The sequence below is a fragment of the Molothrus aeneus genome, chromosome 1 (assembly GCF_037042795.1).
Source record: "Molothrus aeneus isolate 106 chromosome 1, BPBGC_Maene_1.0, whole genome shotgun sequence".
Classification (NCBI taxonomy): Eukaryota; Metazoa; Chordata; class Aves; order Passeriformes; family Icteridae; genus Molothrus; species Molothrus aeneus.
Window position 1 is genome coordinate 13,985,012 of NC_089646.1, and position 26,571 is coordinate 14,011,582.

General features: G+C 40.6%; 1 protein-coding gene across 7 annotated transcripts in view; it reads left to right on the top strand.

Annotated features, from left to right (window-relative positions):
• Nucleotides 1-26,571, top strand: part of PARD3 (par-3 family cell polarity regulator) — a 445,230-nt gene that overhangs the window by 149,697 nt on the left and 268,962 nt on the right. The gene's annotated exons all lie outside the window — the stretch shown is intronic.

The window sequence follows — 26,571 nt, forward strand, 5'->3', positions numbered from 1 at the left end:
CCTTTATTTTATTTCAATGTGATGAACATTTGTTGGAAAACCACATAGCAGGAATTACTTTTTGCATTTCTTGCTCAGGCAGGTTCTTTGAATATTTGATCTTATTAAGAAGAAAAATTATGGAATGTAATTTACTTTGTAATTTTCATTGTTATCAAAAGTAGCATGCAAACAAGACAATGTGGATAAGGCATTGTGTCCTTTTATGTGTAATGTCTGTAATTTTGAACTTTTGAAATAGGGACTCCACTCCAGAAGATTCTTAGCAGAAGTTAGTCTTATCAGTCTTTTGATATTTTACAGATAGATTGTTTAAAACAACCATGTGTAATTTCCAAGAGACTGATTTTATGTAGGTGTTTTATTAATAGATAAAATCTTTGTTTGAACGGTCAGGTAAAATGCAAATTTCAAAGTGACCACTCTATTAAATTTAAGGGGTTTTGTGCCAGAATGTTTTCTGTACAATTGAGGGAATAGCTTTTAAAAATTAGCTTACATAGAGCTGAATGTGTGTCTTTTCAAGCTATAACTATGCTCCATTGCAACACAGAATTAAATTAGGGAAGGATTAATGGCAGAATAAAGAAGTATCCTGGAATTTCAGGACCCTTCCATTTTGCTGTCACTAGAGTATGTCACTGCTAAATGCACATCTCATTTCCATGCATAAGCCAAAAAACTGTCCTCCTTGGTTCTCAACTTAGCAGGGGTTAGAGCAGGCAAATGCATACACATTTTCTCCTTAGTGTGATTATCTGGTATATTATACAATACATGAATTTTAGTGCATCAAAATCATATAGTACAGATAAAACTCAGTGATATACTGGACAGCTCACTTATCATTGGTGTCATTCTGGAAAATACATGGAGCACTTGGCTAGTTCACTGATTGCTAAGATGACCAAAAAGGGATTTGAGACCCTTTAGTAGAAAGGTCTTTAGAAATACCGAAGACTTCTAAAACTGTTGGTAAGGATTATAGCTCTTTGACACTTTTTGTCGAAGCATGCACAAAAAAAGTGTGTGAAACAATTTGTAATAAATATGCTATCAGAAATGTTCTCCTATCTATCTAATTCCTTTTTTTAAATGTTGACAGATATGTTTTGGTTTTAAATGTTCCAAACCACGGGCTTGGAATCCCAGTGCAGTAATATTATCCCATATTAAACATACCTATTTCAGGAATTTCATTTAAATATACATTGAAAATGGAAATACTATCCTTATTGTTGTTCCTTTATAACTTGTGAAGTGAAGCATAGCATACAAATGGTATTCTCAGTATTTCAAATAATTATCTTCTTACTATGTAAGTTCTATTCAGCAAATAAAATCCATCCAGTTTTGCGGTAGATGCAGATCCTGATTATTACATGTTGACAAGGTCATATATCTATTAATTGGATTGGAGATGGGATACAAAATTGCTGTAATTATTGTAATTTTCCAGCTAATTGCAGGGTTGGCGGTGAATATTTTACTTCTAACAAATGAAAAACAGTATTCCAGCTGAAATAGGTTTATAGCATTTGAGTCGTTTTGTTTTGCATCTCGGGTGCTTTTTGCTGGTGCGTGGGCTCTGCTCCGCGGCCGTTCCGCGCGGTTCTGTGCCCTGTGCTGCTGCTCACCTGCACCCTCTGCTCCCAGGCAGCAGCTCCCTGCATTGGGCTGGGGCTCAAAGCCTGCTGAGATTCTCCTCTCTTTGTTCTGGTTGCCATGCTACCCCTTCTGTTTGTTTATAGATCACACCATCGCTCCTCTCCCAGCAAGGGAAAGGTTAGCTAGATCAGGTCCAGCTGGAAAAGTAATATTCATCTGGAGTCCCTCTTTTCCCATGCACAAACACAGCCTGTACTTTGCATGTTGGGGAGGGGGGGTGTGTGTGTCAAATTTCATCTTCCCATATAAACATGGAAACAAAAATGAGGCTGGCCCATACCCCCGTGTTGTTTTGCACTGTGAAAACATAATTCATTGATATAAGCAGTTGATTTATTTATGTTTTTTATCTAGCTCTTTCTTTTGTACTGCTTTTCTGTTACCCAAGTTAAACTTCTTATTGTATTTCATCACTTCAGCTGCATTCTTTTTCTAAGCATACAGTACACAAGGCGTTTTTTGTGTTGTGCCTGCGTGTTTTCTGGGAAGAGGTTGGAAGCTCACTGCAGAAGACTGTTAAAGCAGACTGATGTTTATTCCCTGCTGAAATATAAACTGGAGGCGCAGGTGAAAATTGCCAAACCTAATGAGCAATTTGGCAGATAAGACAGGATGTCAGGCAGTGACAGTTCAGCAGCGAGTGCACTGCCTGTGAACCAAGTTGTTTGTTTCACAGTACTGCATTTAAATATTGTAAATAAAATCCCTTTCAGCTTCATGAGATACTGTGAAAAGGGTCATCTCTTTGTCTTGTTTTCCTTTAGAATTATTTAGCTTGTTCAAGAACTAAGACCGCCCTTGGTTATTTGTCTTGGGGTGATTATGTGTAACAAGTCTCTGAATATTTCAGCAGTTACAGTGAATAAACAGTTTCCATCCATAACATTATTTGGAAAACATTATAAGAGAGGTAGAGGGGTTTGGAGAGCTGATTTTTTTTTTCCCTTAAGGGGAATAAAGGGGCTTGGAGAGTCTCTTTTTTCTTCAGCTGTTAATGGAAGATATTGAGAATATGAAGCCAGATTCTTCTCACATAGACACATTATTGCTGGAGACAGCAAGCACAAGTTTTGCCAAGGAAAATGCCAGTTAGAAATAAGGAAAACCATTCACACCTGGAGAGCCAAACAAGTTTCTCAGAGAAATTGTGGCATCTCACGTGCTTGGAGATGGACAGAACTTGACTGAACATGGCCCTGAACAGCCTGGTCCACCCGGTCCTTTCTTTGGACTGATTAAACCAAATAGCCCCCAGAGATCCAACCTTTGTAACTCTGTGTTTACAAATATAATTAATAAAATTAAACTGTTTGCTTCTCGAAGCTATTGCTTGTAAAAGTGAATGATGTCCACAGTGACATATTTAGCAGACAGGTGTACAAGCATATTGTGCCTGTAGAGCTTCCCACCTGGGTTTGTGTGGTACTGCTTTGTGCCAGTGTGACACAAAGCAGCTGCCTGTGCATTTTAGAAGACTGCTGCTTTTGTTTTCAGGATGTCTTGTAGGTGCTTGAGTTCCTTAAAAAGGAGATGTGGGATAATTGTAAGGTTCTCCTAAAAGCTGGAGGGTGGGTATCTCCCAGAACACTGGCCAGAGAGCCTAAAAAATTGCTAAGAGCTGGCTGGAATTGGTGCACTCCAGTGAATTATGTGCTCAGGTGGTCTGTATCATATATTTTAGCAGGACTCTCAGCATCAATTTTGTATTCTGGTCACAGAACCAGACCATGAAAAAAAAAGGTTAGATGAGAATATTTTGAAGTGAGTGCACAGCTGGCTCTGAAGATGTGCAAGAAGTGCAGAGAAGCAAAGAAATTACTACAGCTTCACATCATTGTTTACCCAGCAGCGTGGCTGTTGCTTTAAGGTTCCCTGTGTGCAAGTGTGCTCTTACCCTGCAATCAGCACAACTTTATTCCTCACAGGTAAGAGCATGCATGCAGACTTTGACTGGGAATTCATTGCTATAATAAAGTTCCTGACCTTGCTTGCCTTTGAATTTGTGTCTCTTTCTCTGCTCTCTGAGTAGTTTTCAGTTGTTCACTGATAAATTAGTAGGACATATCAAGTATAGTCCCTGAGGGCTCTCTTAGTTTAAGGACTGTTTAGTATTTTAATAAATCCGACCTGGAATGTAAAGTACTGCATAAAAAGCTAAGATGGAGTTTCAGGCACAATGTTTCAGTTGAGCATTGACTTTTGATACGTTTATTAACTGTTTTAAAATCAGTGAGATGAGCACAGCCAATGTATCTAAGAAGGAAAAGGTCATTTGCGAGGTAGTACTAATGAACAGCAAAGTCCACAATACTGTTAGAAGGATCCTGGCAGTATGGTCACTATTATAATTCAACCAGGCTTTATGCTCTTCCATCAAAAGACCAAAAGCAAATGCTGCTGTGGGCTCGCTGTTGTGAGCAGGAAGATTTCCACTGGAGTGACCAGTTGTGGAGCGGTGCCAGCCGTGGGGGAATTCTAAATGAGCTGCAGTCAAAAGAGAGCAACAAGAAAGAGTTGCTTTGGGGAGACTATGAGGAATTGGTAGGAGTGGTTTATTTAGTTAAGGAAAGACAAAAACTGGTAGGATCCAAGACTTCAAATGTGTTGATGTTTTTCTCATTCTTCATGTCTGATAAGAGAAGTAGAGTTGGCATTTCCTGGGCAAAAGTCTTTTTTTGTAACCCATAGGGATAAAAAACATGTTTACACCTCATTTAGCAAGGCAGTATTTGTGGGAATGGTTCAGAGGCAGGTTCTGCGTGCTGCTGGGCACTGTCCTTGCTGTGCTCTGAGGCAGGAGGGCTGCTGGGGACAATCTGTCCTGTTCCTGGCTAAGCCAATGGGTTGTTTGGTGACCCCAGGTGAGCCATTTCTCGTGTCTGTTGTAACAATGTCTATGTCTTTGCATCTAGGATTTGTGTTCAAAAGATCCAGTGCTAAGCAAACCATTTAAAGATGGGAGTGCATAAATGTGTGAATTTCAAGTATTTTAAAATTGCTTTAAATATGTCACTTCACTGATTTGATATGAGGATTTATCTAGAGTCCCAAATGTGTATTCTGAGAATTATTATGGAAATATTTATAAGGTAAGGGCTTTGCTTTTGTGATTTGGAGCACTCCATGTCAGTGTGTTGGCAGAGGTGTGTTCATATTTGTTCTGGTCTCAAAAATGATCATCATTTCAGCACTCTTTCTCACATATGGCCACTAGAAACTTTTTCATTCTTGTTTATGTCTCCTTGACTCGTAATTCAACTCTGAGTCATCTTTATGTATGGAATAAAGATATTTTCAAATGTTGAAGAACTAAAGAATTGAGAGATTAGAAATGGAGGAAGAGAAAGATGAGTTCATCAAAACCCAGATGTTAGGAGCTTTATCAGATCAAGTTATCTTGAGGATTAAATAGCTGAATACAAAATATAGAGAGAAAATCATCCACATTTATTATGAAAGATTAAGACTTTATAGACAGTGCTTGCTGAAGTCAGGGGGAGGTTTTCTACTCTGTGTCGAGTTTTGGATCAACTCAGCTTTCCCTGGTCTATCTCCTTGGTCACCTTCATTGATGTTCAGATGCCTGTCGTTCCAGTGAAGTTCCAGCAATGAAATACAAAGGATTTCCAAACCATCATTCGCACTGTTACTCCCTTGTCAGGTTCTCCTAGGTTTCTTTTACTGTCTGGATAATACAAAAAGAACCCTGAACTGAGGCTTGCACCTCAGTTGTTAGCATCTGAATAAGGAAGGTTTCTCATGAATTGGGGTTTGGGAAGATTTAGCAGAGTCTGTTTCCTCACCTTCTGGTGCTCTTGCTGTTCAGGAATTCTTATCACATTTTATCCCTAAAGCTCTGTGAGGGATATGATTGTTTAAAAGCCAGAGTTATTGAATCAAAAATCAGTACCAGGTGCTGCTTTCTTCCATGAGGCTAAATTTGATCTTTGTACAGCACAGTTCTGACTTGAGTGATCTCCAGTTGGTGTTTTCTCCAAGCATAGTGCTCTGCTGTTAATTTGGGATTGTTGAGCAGTTTAAAAACCATGTGTTTTTGATGAGATTGTGACACGTTTGTAAAAACAAATGGATTTTAAACTGCTTAAGTTTCTAAATTAACCTTTAATATCTTCAATCTTCTTGGTATACCAGCAAGCAAAATACTGTTGCTCCTAGTAGGATTAAAAAAAATCCCTGAAACCAATAAAGTAAAAAAAAATTAGAACTTACTGATTCTCTGGAGGAAACCTGAGTAATTGTGGTGCATTTCAAGATATTATTCCATATGGTGAGGACTTCTATCTACAAGTACTAATAAAAAGAAGTAATAAAAATACAGTATTGTATCTGATACCTGGTTAGAGGTATCAGGTAGCTAGAGAATATAGTACAAGAGGGATAATAAGGAAAGGTTATGAAGATGTTAGGTATTGAATTTGAACAGTTTTAAGAAGTCAGGTTTGAATATTAATCTAAATTTGATCATTAAATCTTAAATAGATTTAATGATCACTTGAACAACAAGCTATTATGAAAATCAGAGCTCTATTCTCAGAATATTTCAACACTCAAGTGGTGGTTGTTGGGTTTTATTTTCCCTTTCTTTAAATGAAAGGCAATTCTTTCCTTAATGGATGTGTGGTTTATGTATGCAAAAATATTACACCATTTCATCCAATCAAATGTGGCCGTGTAGCTGCTCAATTCTGTCATATTTTGGTTTAGTGATTATAGGTTTAATACCATTGAGATAAAACTATATGTTTATTTAAAGAGTTTATCATCACACATATCAATAAGTATTATATCCATAAGTGTCATAACTCTTAAAATAGATGCTTTCTTGATTGCTTCTCTGTTTCTTGTAATTGCATTATAAGCAAATAATGAGTACAGTGAAGGCAAAGGAATATGAATCTGAACTGAGTAGGGAATGCTTTCTCACAATACAGACAACCATCCTGTGAAGTTTTTTACTCTATGAAGACATATGTACATATTACATTTTTTCCCAACAGTTTCTAAAAACCTTATGCAGTATTTATAGATACTTGTTCTGAAATGTGATAAAACAGTATGCTTCAAGGCATCCTTAAGATCCAGAGCCACTAGTCTGCAACAGTAAGTGGCATCCCAGTCTTGTTTTGCTTTGCTTTGAGACAACAGGAATGCGCCTTTGAAGGGGTATGGGGGGGGTGGGCAACTTACATTAATTACTGACCAAAAATCTTTCAACAGGAGAGGATGCAAAGTTTATCAAATGTACTTAATTACTCACTTGGTCTTAAGCAGGCTGATCTAGTGGGATTGATGTTTTAGGGCTAATGAAGAGAGGTGTGTGTGTCTGTGTGCCACACTGTCTGTGGTGCTACCCTGTGTTCAATGCATCAGCTAGTACATGTCCCCCTCCCCAGAAAAACATGTGGGTATTTTTGATCACAAGCCCAGTGTATTAAGATATTACATTTAAAATATATCCTTTATTATGCTAAACTATTACTGCAGTGTTGCTTGCTTTTGTTCATTATTCACTAGAGATCTTCTCGCTCCCTTCCTTATAACATTTGCAGCATATTAACATACTCTTTTAGATGGGGATGTGTTTTGGAGATAGTCCATCTCATTGGGTGATTACTGGAAAAAAGTTGCTTTAAATTTTGTGTCTTTGGATATGTTCCTTTGAGGAGGATGAGAGAGAGACAGATGGCTACTAGTTGAATAGGGTTGTTTTTTATTTACTCTCATGCCCTGAAAAGGACTGAAACATGATACTGAAATAAAGGAGTGGGTGAGAAATAACTTTCCATTAATTTATTGCTTTATTTCATACTTGAAACAGAGATAAAATTTTTTGCTTTTCCTATCCATCTCTTGCTATAAATTTTAAATGAATTATGTAATTAAGATGAGTGCCAGCTTCAGAATGTTGTGGGTTCATGTTAGGGGCAGAAGAGGCATTCAGGGTGAGAATAAAGAGTATGTATTTAGAAGAACTTTTCTCTTTTTGACCCCTGGCACTGGATGCTGTGGAGGTGACTAGCTTGGCTTCAGCCCATGGAGCTGTTGTGAGCTGGGAATGAGGCACAAGCCCAGCACCTGCTCTCCTGCTGTCACAGCTTGGCCTGGCTCCCTGTAGCTCAGTGTCCCCAGTACTCTGCAGCCAGGGACCCTCAGCTCAGCTCCCCTTCTGTGACACTGCAAGGACAGACAGGATCCCCCTGTGTGACACAGCTGTCACCTTGCTTTTACTGCCTGGGCTGATGCCAGAGCTGGGCTGTTTGGGGTTGGAGTGAATGTGAACTCAGGCTGTGTTCCAGGCCTGGGTTTCTGGCCTCTCATATGAATTTAGGCAACTGGCTCTATCAATAGTTTTGGATTGACAGAAAGTAGAAATGATTGTATCTGTAGACAGGGAGTTTGGGACCATGTGGGTTTACAAACAAAAGCAAACAGTGGCACTTTGGGTTAAGAAAAATGTTACTAGTGCTTGTATGCATACAGTAAAGGGGTGTACAAAGACAGCAAGAGCAATCTTGCATCAGCTTCCAAATATTGTGCATGTGACTCAGAAACAAGGCTTCTCAAAGCAAACTGTGATCAGCCATTAAAAACTTATCCTGAGGCATTGGATTTGATTCAGTTCTCTGTACAGCACTGTTCATATTCACAACTTAAAGTAAAATTGGACTCTTTTGGCAATTGCTGGGCAACTGGGGATTCAAAGCAGACGTGATGGATGACATTGATACCAACAGATTTCAGATTCTGCATCAGAGCTAAATGCTGAGGGGAACCCAGTTTCTCATTCTTGGATACCTTTAGGGTGTGTTCATCTGACCTGTTTTACTGCTTATTTCAGAGTGAAATGGGCCATTGGCTTCACTAGGTGCACTGGCTAATCTCTCTTGTTGTAGAGAAGTGGAGTTGACCAGTTCCAAAATACATCTCTGCAAATCCTGTTCTGCCTGTGATTTAACTCCCACCATGACAATAAATTCTTACATGAAAGATTTAAAAAAAAAAATCTTTAAGTAGGAAGTTACCTTTTTTGCCTTAAAAAACTTCATTTGCAAATTTGGAAGACAAGGGATAAGTGGCATTTTACAAGTAAACAGCTATTCAGTTTTACTTACTGAGCAATTTTGCATGGCCCTAGTAAGTTCCTATACAGCCCTACTTATGCTTGGGAGGTATATTTGGGTTGTGGACAGTATGTCATTATTGCAGAAAGTCCCATGTTCAGTTTTTTTTTCAGAGTAAGAGATTTACTGGGTTTGAGACACTTTGATGTAATTTCGTGGTTAAACCAACAGTGCCATCTGCCTTGGGTCTGACACTGGTATCTGGTCACTTTGTGGTGCTGGTCCCAAACCTCTGCAAAGGGGGGTGGCTGTGCTTTTCCTTGCTGTGTGTTCTCAGATGTTGAAGCATCAGAGGTGCCATGTGACCCTGACAGCCAGACCAAATCTGGAGGAATAAACATGATGAGGAGTTAATGGGTTCTGAAGCATGTGAGTTGCTTTCAGTGCTCTGTGCAGTTGGGTGTCTCTGTACCCCATTCTCTCACACACTGTGCAGGCTGTTACAGCCATCCTGCCTCTCCTGCTGTTCAGGGTATCCTGGCTCCCCGTGGACTTGGCAAAGTTCTCTCTATACATGCTCAGCCTCTGGAATGGGTGGCTGTGTAAAGGAGCATCCCTTAAATACAGGCTATTAAAGTAAATGCATTTGCAAGTTTACAGACAGAATAATGATGGGCAACAACTGCTGAAACTGTTTCAAATGAATTAACATTTGAAGCAATACTAGCAGTTTTTTTTAGTAGATTATAAAAGAACGAAATTCTGTTCACCAGTTTCTAACAAGTTGGAAAATGGACACATGTGCCTTGTTAACCAGCCTTATATAGTACACAAATAAGTCTTTCAGTGTTTTTGGTAAGTCCTGACTTGAACTCTCTGCTTTTAGGCTTTTTGGAGGTTTTCTGCCTATGAAAGCATTCTCCACCAAATATAAAAATGATGTTAGCTTCTTCTATTCCAATCCATTTTGAGCTCTGATGTTTAAGACTTTCATTAGATGACAGAGAGATTGTAGGTCAAACACTGCCTGACTTTCACAATGATTTCCATCTGAAGGGTCTTACATAGTGTAGTCTCTTCATGTTTTATTTAAAATTTTAGTTGGATTCTTGACTCACGGAAAAATAAATAAAAATGAAGGTCTTACTGCAGTGAAAAAAACATGAAACTGCTCTGTCAAATGAAATACATGACATTTATCCATGGGAAATATCCATTAAGTGAGTGAGTAAAGTTACTGCTCTAGTCTGACATAGTAGGCAATATTTCTGTGAGTATTGTACATGTAGATGATTTACTTCTACCTCCGTTTTAAGTTCACCTTTAAAATAATAAAACACAAGTGGGCAAAGTCTTCCTGTAATCCTGCTTTCCCATAGCTCTTTGTTATGTTGCTTAAAACATAACATTACAGTGTAATAAGTATTTTCAGTTCTTCCACCCATAAAGGGTAGGGGAAAAATCTGTTTGCAGTTAGTGCTGGTACCGAGATATTATTTCTGGTTTGTGCTTCAGCAGTGACTGGGGGAGCAGGATGTACAGCTGAAGGCTTGGGGAGAGGTCACTGCCAGGGTCCTGCTCCAGGAGCTCCAGGAGGAGAAGCCATGTGCAAGCAGCAGTGGGGGGAAGGAAGACAAAACTGGACTGTTTAAAAACCTATCACCCAAAAAGTGAAGGGTGAAAAACCTTCCACGAAACTGCAGCTGGGAATACTCACAGACATTTGTTTACTGCAGCTTGCTCTGTGTATTTCTTCTGCTAGTTGAAGAGTTGATCCCAAACTGTGTGTCTTGGCAGCTGCTGTGCAGTAGTTGTTGTGGTGGCAGCACATGCAGAGAACGCACAGAAAATGGGGTACCGAGCAGTGCATGCTCGAGCCATGTCCTCAGTGGCGCTGGGAGTGAGCAGCTGCCCTGTGAGGGTGCAGCCTCTGGGTTTGCTGTGCGTCATCTGTGCCCAGAGTGTGCCACAGGCAGGGAAGCAGTGCCCAGGGTAGTCCCTGCTTTGCCGGGCTCGGGGGCCCTTTGGCCGGGCTCGGGGCCCTTTGGCCGGGCTCGGGGGGGTGTGGCCGGGCTCGGGGCCCTTTGGCCGGGCTCGGGGCCCTTTGGCCGGGCTGGGGGGCCTGTGGCCGGGCTCGGGGGCCTGTGGCCGGGCTCGGGGGCCCTTTGGCCGGGCTGGAGGCCTGTGGCCGGGCTCGGGGACCCTTTGGCCGGGCTGGGGGGCCCTGTGGCCGGGCTGGAGGCCTGTGGCCGGGCTGGAGGCCTGTGGCCAGGCTCGGGGCCCTTTGGCCGGGCTGGGGGGCCCTTTGGCCGGGCTGGGGGGCCCTTTGGCCGGGCTGGGGGGCCCTTTGGCCGGGCTGGGGGCCCTTTGGCCGGGCTCGGGGGGGTGTGGCCGGGCTGGGGGCCCTTTGGCCGGGCTGGGGGCCCGTGGCCGGGCTGGGGGGCCCTTTGGCCGGGCTGGGGGCCCGTGGCCGGGCTGGAGGCCTGTGGCCGGGCTGGGGGGCCCTTTGGCCGGGCTGGGGGGCCCTTTGGCCGGGCTGGGGGGCCCTTTGGCCGGGCTGGGGGGCCCTTTGGCCGGGCTGGGGGGCCCTTTGGCCGGGCTGGGGGGCCCTTTGGCCGGGCTGGGGGGCCCTTTGGCCGGGCTGGGGGGCCCTTTGGCCGGGCTGGGGGGCCCTTTGGCCGGGCTGGGGGGCCCTTTGGCCGGGCTGGGGGGCCCTTTGGCCGGGCTGGGGGGCCCTTTGGCCGGGCTGGGGGGCCCTTTGGCCGGGCTGGGGGGCCCTTTGGCCGGGCTGGGGGCCCTTTGGCCGGGCTGGGGCCCTTTGGCCGGGCTCGGGGCCCTTTGGCCGGGCTCGGGGGCCCGTGGCCGGGCTCGGGGCCCTTTGGCCGGGCTCAGACCCCGCGGTGTCCCTGCTGCAGCTCCAGTGCCGGGTACGTGCCCAGCAGAATGAGCTCCGGGAGCAGAGCTGTGCCTGTGTGTGTGTGTGTGATTCCACTGCTATATGGAAGTTCCATCTAGTTCCAGTGGCTGTCCCTTCAGGGTAGGTGGTAATGCAGCTGTTTATGTGCTGTTTGCCTGGGTGGCTGCTGGTGTATTAAGCCAGGTTCTAGGAGTCTTCATTCTGTGTTTTACCAGAATGGTTTTGTGCATGTGAATTTTTTGCATGGGATTCCTATTATGGGATGAATTGAATATTAAATTACTCCTCAAACCCTGAAGGCACTACATCAGCTTCACTCATCCTGAGCAATTTGTGCTATGCTGTATGAACCATATCCCAGGTTCAGTTTCTCGGTTTTCCCAGGGCTGGGATTTTGCTCCATTTGTTTCCATTTTTCTTTTTCAAAGTCAGAATGTTTTACTAAGGGTGAAAAATATTTTTAATGAAGTATTTTAATTTGCTCTTGTGTTATGGGCTTGTGTTCCACCCTCCCCTCATCCAGGTTTTGCCAGATGTTTTAAATATCTTCTCAGTACATATGCTTTCAAGGTTTTTCTGCAAATCCAATTGTGTTTAACAGGCACTGAGTCCTTGTGAATCAGTGTTGTATTTTTCTCTACTTTATGCCTCCCAGATCTGGCAGATGTCTTGAGTTTTAGGATAGCAGGTTTTCAGTGTTTTCTGTATGAAAGCAGATAAGATTGGTACATAGTTAGAATTTCCTCAGAAAGGATCAGTTTAGATGTCTGTGGGAGGAAGGCATTTCATTGACCACATGTTTTTACAGCATTTAGTGAGTTCAGTAAGTAATTAAATCAAATAATTCGTCTTATGCTGTATCAAAAGAGATGACTTTTGTAAGGAAAGCTGTATTTTTGAGACCTTTTTTGCATTTTTTCTCTTTCTTAACTTTTTTTTTTTTAGAATCCTTGTATATGTAACATTTTAACCAAATACAGTGTTTCATTTCTCTTTCCTTGGAAAAGTTTCTTAAAGTCATAGTTTAACTAGAGGGATGATGATTTTCACCCATAGATACATGTGGTAATTCAGTTTTATTTTCCTCTTGACCAGCCAAATTAAATACATTTGTTTGACTTTAGTCATAACTATTTTATTACTTTCACTGCAATGTAAACTGTTTGCTCTGTGTTTCCTTCCTTGATTTTTTTCCCCCTCACTATTTTTCCTGTCATTTGCTTGTAAGATACCCGAAGGGTCATTTTTAACAATGAAAAGTGAGGAAATGTCAAAGGTAGGGCTGCTGCTGAAGGGTCTTTGTGTGCTCAGTGCTTTCTGTCTGTAGTCATCAAGCTGTGGAATGTGAGATGCTCAGCATGTGTGATGGGATGAGGCTTTTACCCAGAGAAGGTTAGCTGGTGACTTGATGCTCCTTCCTTCTGCTTCCATTTGCTGACTTCCAAATTGAGAACCCAGTGCATCTGGGTTAACTTGATGCCTCATGGAAATTTTAGAAAGGAGACAACCACTTTGTATCAGCTTGTGATCAGAAACAGAAGGGGAAGGGAAAAGGGAAAGCATGAAGAATTAAAGAACCAAGATGCATGGATCAGAAAAGGGAAGGGGGAGGGCAGGAAGAGGAGCTAGTGGCAGGGAATGTTTACCTCCCTGGGGACAAATAAAAATACATAACTGTTTCCTTGATGTTACTGTGCTGTATAAACAGTTACCCTAGGACCCATGTAAATGATGTATGACTAGGAGAGAGAAAGTGAATAGGTTGCTGCTGCCCTCCTGCTCACCCTTTCTCTTTGCAAAGCTCTCTGTAGAACCTGAGACCTGGTCCATGCCAGAAACTGAAGAAAAAAACAACCAAAAAAAAAGTTCAAGACATGAAAAGGAGGGATAATCCCACATGAATACACTTTTGTTATTTCTCAAGTGTTAATCACAAAATGAAAAATGGTAGTGTGTAATGTTAGATTTGTGTAAGTGCATGATGACATTTTGAATTACCTTTCCTGAAACACAAACTGGATTGTCTGACATAGAAGACATTCACTGAATTGCAGAGCTTTAAAAATGACAGTCCTGGGGCTGTGATGGATTCTCTGTCTTCTGAAGTCTTGAAATTAAAGTCAATATTTTTCTGTATTTCCAACAGAAGTTAAAAGACTAAATGCAGACATTATTGCACGGTGTACCTGGGCTTATATAGGTGTTTGACAGGATGATCACAAGGTGTCTTCAGGATTTGAGTTATGAGTCTTGTTTGGAGTCTCACAGCAGTGCTGCAATGCATGTAGTGAATGATTCTTTGCATACTTGGACCTATGCTTTTCTCATTTTAGGATTCTTCTGTATTTGTTTTATTAACATCTTACTTTTTGTGGTGCAGCTTTTCCCCCTTTCTTGTTGTTTACAATGTCCATTCCAGCCAATTCTGTAGTCTTCCCATCCTGTCTGCCACAGAGTATATACTGTTCCAATACCCTTTGCTCCTGGAAACCTTCCAGCAGCCAGGTTTCCCATTTGTCCATACCCCACATTTTGTTTGTAGGTGGAGTGTGTTGGTTAGGTTTGCTTTGTGTTGCTTTGCTTTAAAATTAACTTTAAAGGTTTTTTTTATTTGTTTTTTGGTTCAACTCCTCCTTGGTGCAGAGGAAGTGCAGACTAAGGAGGATAGACAGCATCTGGCTGAGTCACCATGGCTTGGGCTGTTCATGTTCTCCTGGAGGACTGGCTAGCGAATCAGCTCCTACCCAGGAAACTGAGGCTGACAAAAATTCTGGATTAACTTTTAATACTTTTTTGGCCCTTCAACAGAAACTCATCTGTTTTGGCTCAGCTAAAAAAATTGATGTTTTGAGCCCTTTTCTTCCTAGAGTATTTATTCTCTTCACTGTACTTCATGGCCAACTGCTGGCATAGCTGTATTACAAAAAATCCCAAAGACTGTATTTTGCAACAATGGCTTCAAGTGTGGTCTGACTTGATTAGTAGGAAAAACCAGCTTATATCTCTGGCTGTATTAGTGGCATCGTGCTGTTGTGTGACTGCTTATTGTTGAACGTTTAATGCAGAAGACAGTTTACCTGACAGATTGTGGAGGGATGTTGGAGAGAAAAATAGGTTAAATATGTAAGTCACCATCTAAGGGCTAAGTATGATTATAAAATGCAAAAATGATGATACAGAAATGTATGAGGAGAGCCATGCAAGACTGCCTGTGGGCCTAGGATTTTAGTCCTTTGCTTTTACAGCAAGGGACTAGATATGCTTATGCAATATTAATTCAGGATATACAGCAAATTGGCATTTGGAAGCATTCAATTTTCCTCATAATTGTTCTCCATTCACTTGCCCGATTATCAGTAATTTCACGGAATTAAAGATGCTCTTTTTAGAAGTTTCTAGTGAACTCTTTAGAATTGTCAAACAATAACAAACCTGCCACTTAGGCAGCAATTTTCCCTCTTGCTGTCCTCACACTGATGTTAGATTGCTGTTTAGAAAGGCTAGACAAGCAAAGTACCATGCAGTAAATCAGCAGGAAGTTTTTTTCAGCCTCATGCTGCTGAGTGAATTTTGATCCAAGATTTTCTGTGTTTGTTTTGTTCATGCAAAGGCTTTCATCCTTCAGTTTGGGAACAGAGAGGTTGGTTTTCTTTGATAGCAAATCTGCTAAAGTGTATTTTGTTAAAGAACTTAATATTATATTTTTGTGGATTAAGCTTGTTATCCTTCTCTAGGTGAATCCCACCGGAATGCAATTCAAAGCGTGTGATGTCCACTTCTTTCCTTTTCCTCTCCTGTGGTGTGAAAATGGAAACAAAATAGTTAAAAACCCCTCAGGAAGGGGGTTGGCAAGTGCCATTTACTGAAAAGGTGGCACTCTGTCCTCTCAGTCTGTGTCAAAGGACTTCCTAAAGCACGAAGTGTGCACAGGGACAAGAAGTGCAGAATGTCTGTGGTCAGAAAGGGGACTGTTTTATGGTGATGTGTCACAGCGTGATCCAGTGACCTGCTGGAGCTATTGTGTACCTGCCTGCAGGTTTTGGATGTGCTGAGCATAATCATCTCTCAGTCTTGTGATCTCTGCCTTTTCCTTTCTGCTGGAGTTAGCAGGCCAAGGGGGCAGCATCCCAGTGCTGTCCCTGTGCCAACCAGGAGTGAGGAATGTGGACATCTGAATGTGTGTGGGCTTGGGTCGTTTTCCCAATTCCAGCCCTGCTGAGGTGTTACAGCTGAAGAGGAGTAATAGACCTGTCCAAGATGTTTAACTGCTTTTCTCCTCAGCAGCTGTGTGGAAACAGCAAAAAACTCTTTACGTTTTACAGGTGGTTTTAGTCCAGCACTGGTATTTGAGATAACCCAGCTGTTTCTGAGGAACATGGCAGCAGCCTTCCTTTGCACAAATGGTTTTGGTCATCTCAAAAAAAGCACATATGGCTGTTTGGTTTGTTTTTATCTTCCCTAGATTAGAATTGCCGTAGGAATCACACAAAAAGGTATGATGATGGCTGTATTCCAAGAGGTGATAAAAACTGAGGGAGGTTAGTGAAGCCTGCTTGATGCTGGGCATGGAACAAGGTACAGCTCAATTTGTCCCCATCTTGAGGTTTTGTAATTCCTGCAGCCAGGAGTTGTTCCTCCATGAGTGGTCTTGTTGGCTTTTGCATGATAAAAACCCCCACTTTCACTGGAAATGTTCTGTAGTGGAGGGGATGAACCCTCCATTATTAAGATTCAGGCTTCATTTCCCACATATGCAAAGTCTTGGCTTCCTTTTTAAAATAGTTGAGAAGGTTTGCATTTTGTATATGTTGCATGAGCATTGGGTAAGTTTTCTCTCCTAGGTTTGAGCTTGAGAATGAAAATGTTAAACATCCTTTGGAAGTATTTTCAAAAGCTTGAAAAATACATTAATCAAAATCTCATCTGACAAAAAGAAAAGTGAACTCTGTCATGAATTAATAACTTTTAAAATAGTTCTAAGAATTCCAGAGAAGAACACCAAGTAATGAACTTGTCCTCAGAAAACTATTTAGTTTCATAAACGTTTAAGGAGCATTTTTTGTGATTATGTGAATGATATAAAAGATAAGGTTTCAGTTTTTCTAGAGACAAAATCCCAACTATTCCTATCTGTAGGAATACAAGTTTACTTTTCTGTAATGACTTCAAAAAACATCTGCTGGGGTAACTGTTTTAGGTAGCCTTTGTGTTTGTAGTTATGAAAGTCTCTTAGATGTTATTTAATGCAGTAGATTTTTGATGTCTCATATGAAATATTAAATACACTAGCTCTCATATAGTTATAAAAATACTCTGCCTTCAGAGATTATATAAACATAGGTAGCTAAACAATATTAACCTATTTTTCTTATTTCTTACTTTATATAAAAGACAAGATAGCTACTTTTATTAACCAGTAAAGTGGTTTTAGTCAGACGCACCATATTTAATGTAAAAATGGTGTCGAATGAGAACATTTTGAGTTAATTTTCAGATTTTTAACTAGGCACTTCAAAAAACAGAGGTGTTTCCTGCTGGGAGCACATTGACTGTGTGGTGCATGCTGCAGAGAAATTGATGATCTGTGAGAGCCTGTGGGTGTTCTCCCACTCAGTTGTTTGTGCATCTTCCTTGTGTTTACTCTGTGAATGGAAAGGTGTTTTGCACAAGCCATGTATGGATGCATGGATTAAAATCAATATGATAGGAAGGTCTTACTACTAGCAAGTGTTCTAAATGCTAATATAATATAAAATGATAATAAGACTTGTTCCCTAAAACCATTTTCTCTTAGGTAGGTTAAAGAAATAGCTCCATCAGTACAGGAGATGGCTCTCTTTTCTCTGTGGCTTTTTTTTACTGGTTATGCAAAGTAATTTCCTTTTGAGGAGTGGAAAATTTTGAGGAATTGCGTTCCACAGAGCCTTTGTGAAGAATTAACTTAAGCTAAAAGTATTGTTACAATGAATTTAATTTTGGTTATAACAGGAGCATGTTATGGTTTTGCAGGTAGAGGGTGGGTAGGGGAAGCCCACGGATGCTGAGGACAGGATGCTGTAGTGCTCTTACAGCTCTCCTTTACATCCTGGCTGGTATCCCATGCAGCTGGGGCACTTAGCTAGAAAAGTAGCTCTTCCTTTGCATCTTCATCTTGGCAGTTGGATGGAGAGTGACCCTTCCATATTCCTGCTTTGCTCCTGGATCCATTTTGCCATGGACTGAAGTCTTAGCCTTGACACTGCGGGGCTGTGTCTGGTGTGTGGCATTCAGGGAAGTGAGCACTCTGTCCATGAGGAAAGCAACCCTGGCCATGGGCTCATGGGAATCAGACCAACTGTAGTTCCTTTGTTTTCCTGGTTTTCCTCCTGTCCATCCTCAGCAGCGATTTTGTTACCTTACAATCTTTCTGCAGGGAGGTCTTGGGAGAGAGCGAGGTGCCCAAGTGCAGGAGGTGCTTGTCTGGGTTCAGGTGCAGAAGAAGCCATTCATTTGCCAGACCAGTTGGAACAACATGTTTTCTCCTGCTTGGTGTAGAGTGCAGAGTGTGAGGGGTTTTGCAGAGTACTCTTGTCCAGCTGACTACTTGCAGGGCATTTCCAGAATAACCTATCCTGGGCTATTGATTTTTTTTTTGGAATCTGTTGACATTCCTCATTTTTAAGCAACAACCTCCAATTACTCGTGCTAATGGAAGAAGACCAAGTAAAATATACTGGTAGTCTATTCTTTTTCTCCTTTCAGTGTATCAATATATTTTGGGCTGCAGAAAAATAACTGCCTTATTAATCTCCTTTGAAGAATGAAAGAAAGTGAGAGTTTCTTAATAACATAAAATGAATAATAATAATAAGTAATACAAATAAATATTTACAGATTTCGTAAAATAAAATTTGTCCACCTCGTGTGCCCTCTCTGCATGCAGATACTTGAAATTATTGTAGCACATTCTAGGATGAGACAAGGAGGGAGCCTTGTAGTGAGGAAACAGCTTGGAAAAGTTAGCTGCTGGGAATCTGACAAATTCTGGCACAAAGTATATACCATAGTATTTCAGTAAATATCTTCTGTTAGTTCTGGCTAAAGCTGTTTCTCCACTAAGAAAGATGATCTTCATCTCTGGGCTAGAACCAATCACAAATTCTAATGAAATTTGGCAACTGCAAGCATGAAAAGTCATTGATCCAAAAATTCACGAACTGTCTTTCATGTAGCAAGATTTTTGAACCTCAGTTGAAGCTCTTTCTACTGGCTTATTTTTGGTTTTGAACTTAGAGGAATAATTTTTTACTCTCTTCAGATTTGGCAATGTGAAATTAAAAAATGGAGTGAGAGGCATATAATTAAGCATGCAGTGTAACTGCATGTTTCCAGGGCTGTAGAAGGAGAGGAATGGGGGGGGGGGGGGAACCAGAGGGGAAATTAAAAAAAAAGGAAGAGAAAAAGGAAAGACAATGCCACAGTTTTTCTAAGGTGTAGAAAATGTTCTTCATTTCCAATCCAGAACAATTTATGCTCCCTGTTGTTTTAGGGGGCTTTGAAAAGTACATGTAAAGATGCTCAACTTTGCACATGCTTCAAGCATCACTAGTTTCCTGCTGTTCACTAGGCATGGTTTTAAACAGTAGGGGGCTATCTAGAAAAGAATTGAGGATGTCTGCTGGTCTGTCACCCCATGGAGAAGAGCAGGCATTATGTGTTATTGTCCCATTGTGGGTATTATCTGAACAATCTGACAACAGCTTCCAGTGTAGGCTGGATTGCCTTACTGTTTGGCTACTGGGAACACCAGAGTTTTCTGCAGAAGGTGATCTTTAATGTTAATGATTAAAGAAGATTTTAGCATTTTGTGTTGAAGTTGGAGCTTCTTATTCCCCTCTCTGTGGTTGAAAAGACCTTGTTTAGTCACCATTAGTTTTGTGTAGTCACCAAACTTTGCAGCTTCCAGATTGTTCTCTGACCTACTCCAATGAAAGGTCAGGCACAACATCTCATACACTGGCAGGGAGCAGCACTATCTGCCCTCCCATGTCGCAGTCATGGCAGCTCTGCTGTCACGTGTCCCCTGTGGATCAGGAGGGTTGGTGACATTTCATCTCATTACTTAAACACGCAAATGTTTCATTTGTCTGTGGGGATTGAGCTTGATACTTGCAACTGAATGACAGAAAATAATATTCTTGAGATCTTTATGCTCTGTGCTTTGCCTTTGAGCTGTATTAGTCCCTGCGTGCAGAAGAGCCTTCTGCTAAATCTTGTTTATGGGCACATGGGGTGGCATGACGTGGCCTTTTCGTACTTCTGCTTGAGATCTTTTGCTCTTCTTGGTCATCGGCAGCAGATAGGAGTTGAGTGCAACTTTAACTCACAGATATTTGATAATGAGAGCGTTTGATAATGACAGCATGCTTCATGAATGTACCAACATGCTTCTAATAATCCTAGTAAATGTTTCTGTCATGGAAACAAGAGCAAGTGCCATTAAAATTGCAGAAGCTGTTGGTAATTTTTAATAGAAGTTCAGGACTCTGTCTTATTATAGACATTAGTTGTAAATGTTGTTTGCTGTGTTGGAAACTCAGTAGTGTGCATAGAGGCAATTCCTTCCCATGTGTTCTGGGTTTTTTTTTTGTGTTTTGTGCATGTAGCTATGCACATATAATTTCTGTCCAAAATCCCTAACCTTTTAAATGATTGTGGTGAAGTTTACTTGGTTGTCATAATTATTATGCTTCTGTTAAAAATATGTCTAAATGATTTCTGAAATGAAGCTATCTGGATTTTGTGTAACTCAGCTTCAGATCCACCTCCAGGCACTGATATCCCCAAATTGTTGACTTGTACAGCTTGACAGTGGCCTGTGATATACAGGATTGCTTTTATATCTCAAAGTACCCCACAGCTCAATTCTTGATGTCTCCTGAACTTCTCTGCAGTGGAGCAAGGCTGGAGCCAGCCATGCTCAACCCCAGCCTGAAAAGGAGGGTTGCCAAGTGCCTGCTCAGTGGCAAGGAACTGTTCCACACAAGCATGGACAAGTAGCAGATTAACAGCCAGACAACTCCAAAGATTGAGCATTCATCTGATGATTGGCAAAGAAATACTTCTTCCATTACTGCTTCAAAAATAACTGAGTAAATAACCATCCCATGTAACTTGTTCGTAGTTCCCGTAATTAGGACCCCAGTAGGATCCCAGCTTCCGCCCTTAATTTACCTTTACCATACCCTGTGTACCACCAGACTGTTTAGTGATGGTGTCATGGTGATATCTTACTAATTCAGAAGTTTTGGGGTTTTTTCCCATTCTGAACCATGGCAGAAATGCTGCAAGTTTTCATTTCCTTCCCAGGGAGTGGCTGGTGTGTAGGATTTCCTCCTCTGGGCAGTTCCCACAGAGGGATGCTGATGGGCAGCCCCCAGGTTCTGAAGCCCTCTGGGCAGTGCAGGCCTTTACTTCTCTGTCACTTTGTGATGTCATTCATGAGCCAGTGGATGAGGCATTAGTCTCCTGTTTTTGATGGAGAGTAGGAAAGGAGGGAGATTCCAGTACTGGCTTTGTAAGGACTTGTGTTAGTGACAAATCTCTTGCTAATTACATACATAGCTGCTGAATTGCAATTAAGCATGTTTAACTCTTTGGCATCTGCAGTTGATCCACATAGGAATTCTCACTTCACACATGAGGTCATGCAGTGATATATGAGGCTGTGTTGGCCACTGATGTTGAAAGAAACTTTATTCTCTGATAAGTCAGAAATGGACACAGACTCACAAAGTAGTACTGAACCCCTGATACTGGTGCTGCAGGGTACTGCTCTTCCTCCCACCCCTTCTCCTCCTCATATAAAAGCACAGTGGGGACCAGAAGGGGGTCATGGCATTGGCAACCACAGCAGGCTTTCTCTGACTGAAACTCTCTGATGAAAGAACTGTACTGTGTATTATACACATTTAAACATTTCTTGTTCTTCCCAACTGAGCTCTTCAAGTTACAATGTAAATCCTATTGTTGCATCTGTATTTTTTCTCTTCTATCCAGGAAAACATTGCAAACATCTTCTTTCTTTTCTGAGCGTACCCAAAGCATTTAGACCATAACCAATCAACAGTTTTCATAGCACTACTGCATTATGTTTAGTAACAGGAGGAATTTTTCCATTAAGTTTCAGGGGATGTTTCAAAGTTGTGGTAAGAAAAATATCTGCCAGCTTCCTTCCTGTGTCTCAGAGTGCTGAAGTTTAATCAACTCAAAGCAGCCAGGAATTTGTTCCTGTCACTATAAACTCTGGCTTGCACTGTAGAATGAATGAAGATGTGTAATACAGTGTCTTCATTAAAACATAGCTAAATACCAATCACAGTATTATTAGCAAAGTATGATCTCTAATGAAAGCAAAATAACTTCAACAGCAGCAAAGTTGATGATGTTGCCTACTGTCACACAAACTATTTAAGAAAGTAAGACGTAAATGTTTTGCAAAAATTTTGGCATCTGGGGGACCAGAAGTGAATTTTTCTTATGTATGTAGCAGTAGCATGAAAATAGATAAAGAGGTAATCCAGCATGTTTTAAGGAAATAATGAAGAATGTACCCAAAACCTAGGGACTGTAGCTCATTAAAATATACTGAAACACAATTTTTTGACAGAGATGAGTAGAACATTTGTAAAATCTGACATTTTTGTCTTTTCTTTTGGCATATAAAGATATTTGCATTTTAGTAAAGAGCCCAGAGAAAAGAGACAGAGAGGGTGAAGGTAATTAAATTTTAACTTCAGTTTTAAAGATCTTTCTCTAATTAGCTTTAAAAGTCAGTGTCTAAGTAAATTGAGTTTCAGGGTGCAATCATCATTTTCTTCCTGGATCCTAGTATTCAAAAGTAAGAAGAAAGAGTATTAGAAAAAGAGAAGGAAGATTCTTATTTTAAAGGCCTTTCAAGATAAGGATTTAACATTACCTCATTATTAAAATATTACTGTGGCAGGTTGTTTTTTTATTTCTGAATTTCAAAGTCATTGAGCACTCGTGGTTGAGGAAATGAGAAACCTAGGTTCTATTAAAAGAAACTGAAAATTATACCAGGAAAGTGAAGACTTTTCTTCTTTCTTCTGCTTTGTAACAAGATTTCTTTTTGGTGGCTTGCTTGTGTTCTTTTCTCTGTTATCCATTCTTCCAGTTTTGATCATAGGCATGCTAACATAGTGTACTATGTTTCTTAAAGGTGTGCTAACATGCAGTGGGCTCCTGTTGGTGTGTTTTACATAGCCAAGTGTCTTTTCTCCGCATTTATGTGATGGCTGGGGACAGAACTTGCTGCATTCTTCTGCCATCTGCCAGACCTTGCTGTGTTTTCAGCGCTGTGGCCCAGCCTCTGGTGTGGCTGCCTGCCAGAGCTCCAACTGTGTGGGGCACTGGTGGGAGGAAAACAGGCTAATGGTGACTTGTCATGGTTTAATGTGCAAATGATTATAAATGTGCCATTTTAAAACTAAAGATACAAGAAAACAGAGAATATTTGATAACATTGAAAATATGTCTGTGAGAAGTACATAAGCTGTTGTTTGACAATGAATTGCTAGAAAAACAACTAAAAACAGTTGGTTTCTACATGAAGTAGTTATAAATATCTAGAGTTGTGTGAAACAATGATTTTTTTTCTCTGTAAGAGCTTGTTGTTTAACCAAGAATTCTGAATGTAGAAAATTTAATTTTAGAAGTTGATCTTTTTATGCATAATCATATTTTCAAGTAGAGAAATGCTAATTATCTAAACTATGTCACCTTTCTTGTAATTCTGAAAGGCAAAGCCATGAATACAAAATACTTGGCATTTGCAGGTGAATATTGGGTAATTCATGTAGTATTTGCAAATGTTGAAGCATTTGATAGAAATTTAAGTGTCTTGAAATGTGACCATAAACACTTCATGGATTAAAAATCAGCATAGAAATCTTAAAAGTTGGAGGCAGTCTTAGTCTAGAGATTGTTGTCCAATAGGGTTTTGTGAGGCTTCCTGTCACTCTTGGTTTTATTTAACATCTTTAAATCTCAAAGAATCAGTACTGTAAAGAGTATGTTAATTAAATTTCTAGATGTTAATAGACTGGGAAAATAGAATAGCATGAATGAAGGAAAGATATATATAAGCCAACAGATATGTACTACACAACTGAATACAGTTTGATTCAGCTTGACTAAATAGAAGATAATGTATAAGAACATTGATCTAAGCTGAACTTATACTTTAAATATCAAGACAGATGCTGAAGCAAGACTACAGAAGACATTTCAGGGTTTCTTTGGATGTTCTGGGTTGATACCATGACAATAAAATACCCAAATATGATTACTGCTGACTGTGTATTAGCATCAAAGTTCAAAAAATTACAGGGATGATTTTAACAGCACTGAGGGTATTTCATAAAAGAAATGCACTATTCAGGGTGCCTTCTGAAGAAGTTAAGACTGGAATAATATTTACAAAAATGAACAGCAATAGTGACTTAAAAGAGGCAAAGGTTATGTGCTGTGTAGCACTGTTTAGGGGAGATTTGAGAGGTCTGTGACATATGAAAAGAGAGTTTTTTTAAAAGGGTGGGGGTAACTAGTGACAGGAGGATAAACTTGGGGAGAATAATACAAATAAACAAATTCTGGAGATTTTGGCATTCAGAAGTGCTGAAAGTTGTTTTTTTTGAGTGGATTCCAGGAGGGAGAAAAATACTGTTCTGGGCCATGAGGAGAAAGTTGGTGGTGTATGTATAAATAAATAAGTATATGTATATCCTCCTCCTTTGCTGGGACGTTCAAAAGTATGTTTCTGAAAGCACCTACAACTGGTGGTAGCTTTGCAGTGCCCCTGTTTTGTATCCATCCCAGCTGCCATCTCCCTGTAGTGTGCCTGTTTTCTTCTGCAGGACAGATGGTGTTGTCTTCCCAGCAGTGGTTCTTCACCTCTTGGAATGGCTTAAGGGTGTTTTTTTCCTTTCATTTCTAATTCAAGATATCTACATTTGATTTGCACTGTTTTGTTAATCTTGTAGAGAAGTGCTGGCTTATGTTAGCTGCTGCTAGGGTTTAATGTAGTTTGTAGATAAGTTCACAGTCAGCTGGTTTTTGCCTCCAACTCTTTTTTCTTCTATCCATAGTCATGTCTACAGCAGCCTTGGTGGTCTTTGGAAGTTACCATCACCTTGTTTTTAGAGGTTTGCAAATATCAAAGTTGAACAGATATGGAGATTTGAGCTTTTGAATGTCATAGGGGGTGTTTGGCTCTTGCTGTGTCCAACTGAGTGGAACAAGGAGATGAACTAAACCTACTGAAATTGGAACCAGAGCTCCAGGAGCTGTGTTAGAGTGTGAAACTCAAGGCTACTCTAAATATTTTTAAAGAGATATTTCAATTAAAAATAGGCAAAGCCTTAAATTGTAGTACCAAGTAGTTCAAGTTGAAAGAAGCAGTCCTTCTTTCCTCAGCCTCAGAATGACCCTGATTCATCCTTTCTCTTGGGCTCCAGATGAGGATTTGAGCAGAATGATGAGCTGGATGGGTGGTGGAGACAGCAAAACTGTTCAATTTCTGTCTCCCATCCCCAGAGTGGTTTTTTTGATGCCGATGTAGGATCTGTGTGTGTCTTGTGTATACAATGCACCCTGATACACATACCTGTCTATGGGATTGCTTTCAGGAACTCTGTCTAACCTGAGCAACTTTTTGGTTAAAAGCTACTCTTTCCCACAGGGTTTTTTTTTGGTTTCACTGATTTATCATTTTCCCAGAGATGTCTCCTAGAGTGTGGAGAGAAAAAAAAAATCCTCTTCCGCTCTGCTCATCTGTCATTAACCTGATGGTCTGTGTGAGATGGCCAGAATGACTCTGAGATCATTTTTTCTTTCCTGTGCCTTAAATCCACTGCACACCAAATTGCACAAACTGTGGTGGCACTAGGGAGCTGAAACCTTCACAGAGTAAAATTATGTTTGCCATGCTATATAAATATAACTATGTATTTTTCTAGTCATGCCCTCCAAGCTGACATCCAAGAGGAAATTGGGATGGGAAGGTATCTATTAGCTCTGCTCAGGGGGACCACCATCCATTGTGCTGAGTGCCTGCACACAGGGTAACGTACTCAGCTTTATGGATGAAATTTGCCAGATCCTCAAATACTTTTGCTCGTGAGCATATTTGAAAATCAGAGAAGGTGATGACCCTTTTAAAATAAAAATGGAATTGCTGGCAGGAAGGGAAGGTACAACTCTGTGTTCTTTACATTTAAAGATGGTTATAAAATGTGTATTGGCTGTTTTTATAATTTATAGTGAAACTGCTGTTGCTTTTAATAAAATGAGACTTCCAGTCAGAATTTCATGATTATGAATGTGAGCATTTTGTTATACAGCTTGGATCTATCCTACAAATAACCATCTTCTAGCAGAATTCTGGCTATATACATAACTTAATGGGATTCTCTGTCAACATAATTCTTTCTGAAGTTGACTCTTGGTTGAATACTTCAAGTCCTTGAATGTGACTCAAGTGCTGTGCTAGTGGTAACTTTCAGGATTTTTAATTTAATTTTTCTTTATTCCTTAGACTTTTAAAACTTCCTGTAATTCATTATTAGATTTACCATTTCAAGTGCTTATTTAAAAGGCACCTTAGCTGCAGAAGCAAATCAATATTTACAGTGCATTAGTGCCACAGAGAATTTGAAGCCTTGTGATTAGAGTTCATTGCTGTTTTATCCACTCTTCAAAGAAACCACAGACTTCAAACAGTATCAGCCATCATCCTGGAATCAGTGACATTGCATCGGTCCCATGCGTACTTTATCTTGTGGTTTAATTATTAAGATCTTTTCCTTTGATTTTCCTTTTAATATTTCAAAGTATATCCTCTTC